At 39.4% G+C, this 2,500-nt stretch overlaps 1 protein-coding gene across 5 annotated transcripts in view; it reads left to right on the top strand.

Moving 5' to 3' along the window:
• LOC127002710 (dual 3',5'-cyclic-AMP and -GMP phosphodiesterase 11-like) overlaps positions 1 to 2,500 on the top strand; it is a 134,971-nt gene that overhangs the window by 107,494 nt on the left and 24,977 nt on the right. The gene's annotated exons all lie outside the window — the stretch shown is intronic.

Genomic DNA, 2,500 nt, shown 5'->3' with positions numbered 1-2,500 from the left:
TGTCGAGTAGTTGAAATTACCAGAGCAGGGAACCTTGTATTGAGTCTGTTGCCTGCATTTCCGTGTGTCTGTGTTTCTCTCAAGCTTTCCATTCACACATCCTCGCCCTTAAGCAATTGTCTTTTTCTTATTGTCGTTCTTCTCCCTTCCCTTCATAACTGTCTCGCTCTTTTCTTCCTCCTCTTCCTCCTCCTATTCTCATTTTCCTTCCTCCCTCTCGACGCTAAAAGGAATCGGAAAAGTTATCCCGTTCAGGAGGCGGAGGCGTGTCTGTTTGTCCTCCCCATCCCTCCCCCCTTCCCCCCTTCCCCCCCTTTCTCTCGTGACATCCCCCGACAAACAAACAAAGGCGAGTTTCTCATTTCCTTAACACGCTCCCGTCGACCTTAATATCATAACAGTGATGTAGGTTTTGCTGTGTGAGGAAGGGGCGTGTGTGTGTGTGTGTGTGTGTGTGTGTGTGTGTGTGTGTGTGTGTGTGTGTGTGTGTGTAAGGTTACCACACACACACACACACACACACACATTGAGATATCAGCCACACAAGTTCACTGACCTCTCGCTAGTGGGCGTGAGAGAACACAAATGCTGAGAGAGAGAGAGAGAGAGAGAGAGAGAGAGAGAGTAGTGTTGTCTGTAGTAGTTGTAGTGGTAGTAGTAGTAGTGGTAGTAGTAGAAATAGCAGTAATAGTAGTCTCCCCAAAAAGTCATATCAGCGCTAAATCCGAAGATAAACGAGACAGCGCGAAACATTCTGACAAACCCGGGTCCTATCACGGCCGGTATCCCACAACGCCGCTCCGTCCCATAAAGATTCGCTCGGCTTAACATCGGCTTACATACTTTTTGGGGCCTCGACAGCACAAAATTCCCCTGTCACCATCAACCTCGACGAACGGATAAAAACAAAACGATACCGAGTGAAAAAAAAAAGTGAGAAGGGTTTGTGTTATGAGGGAAATATTTTGGTTTTGGGTTTTGTTAACGTTTTTAGCTTTTTTAGAAGAGTTTGTGTTATGAGAGAAACGTTTTGGTTTTCGCTTATGTTAACGTTTTTAGCTTTTTTAGAAGAGTTTGTGTTATGAGAGAAATGTTTTGGTTTTCGCTTATGTTAACGTTTTTAGCTTTTTTAGAAGAGTTTGTGTTATGAGAGAAACGTTTTGGTTTTCGCTTATGTTAACGTTTTTAGCTTTTTTAGAAGAGTTTGTGTTATGAGAGAAATGGTTTGGTTTTCGCTTATGTTAACGTTTTTAGCTTTTTTAGAAGAGTTTGTGTTATGAGAGAAATGGTTTGGTTTTCGCTTATGTTAACGTTTTTAGCTTTTTTAGAAGAGTTTGTGTTATGTGAGAAATGTTTTGATTTTCGCTTATGTTAACGTTTTTAGTTTTTTCAGAAGAGTTTGTGTTATGAGAGAAATGTGGTTTTGGCTTTTGTTAACGTTTTGATTTTTTTTAGAAGAGTTTGTGTTATGAGAGAAATGTTTTGGTTTTGGCTTTTGTTAACGTTTTTAGCTTTTTCTGTGGATGAGGTTAATGTCTCTTTTTGTATCATTTCTATTAGCATTTGCATTTTGTGACGATGAGCAAATGTTTCTAGCAATCGTTTCTTAATTTTGTTGATCATTTTTTTTCGTAATTTTCAGCTTGTCTAAGTTTATGAAGGGAACATCATCACAAAGAACAATGAAAAAGAAGGAGGATGAAAATGACTTAGAGGAGATAGAGAGGGTCGTTCTTTGCGTCATTTTCATCCTCCTCCTTTTTCATTGTTCTTCATTATGATGCTCCTTTTATCAACATTTTTAGCTTGTGTAGATGAAGGAGATGTGTCTGTTTTTTAATATTTTGTTCCCATTCTTATTCATATTCTTTTCCCTTAATTCTGGTGTACTCTTATTGCCATTTATAGAGTGTGTGAATTAACTGGATGTCTAATCAATAAGGGAAGGGAAGGGAAGGGAAGGGAAGGGTTATTTGTATACACGTATTTAGTTATGTAGGCAAATTATTTATGTAGGTAAATTAGGTAAGTTTCCCCTCCAATCAATAGTCGATCACTCTTCAATTCCGTCTTTTTCTTTTTCCTGTTCGAATTCACCCCCCCCCCCCCCCACCCACCCACCCATAAAGAAAAGAACTTAGAGGATGGTGAGCTTTCCGGCAATGTATGATAAATAACGATTAAGTTGAATAATTGGCAATACTGTCTTGAGTTACGAATGAGAAACAGACAGACACATACCTTAGAAGTACTGTGTTGCTATTGTTGTTGTTGTTGTTGTTGTTGTTGTTGTTGTTTTCGTCTTGTTGTTGTTGTCGAGGCTCATGTTGGAAGGAAGGAAGGAAGGAGAGAAAAAGTTTTGTGAGAAGAGAGACAGAAGAGAAAGAAAGGAAGAACGAAGAAGAGAAAGAGAAGAGAAAGAAAGGAAGGAAGAAGGAAAAAATGAAGGAGGTAGAGAAAGAAAGGAAGGAGTTGAAAGGGGATACTGTTACAGAGAGAG

Source organism: Eriocheir sinensis, chromosome 24, assembly GCF_024679095.1.
Source record: "Eriocheir sinensis breed Jianghai 21 chromosome 24, ASM2467909v1, whole genome shotgun sequence".
Taxonomy (NCBI): Eukaryota; Metazoa; Arthropoda; class Malacostraca; order Decapoda; family Varunidae; genus Eriocheir; species Eriocheir sinensis.
This window is presented reverse-complemented; position numbering and strand designations above follow the sequence as displayed.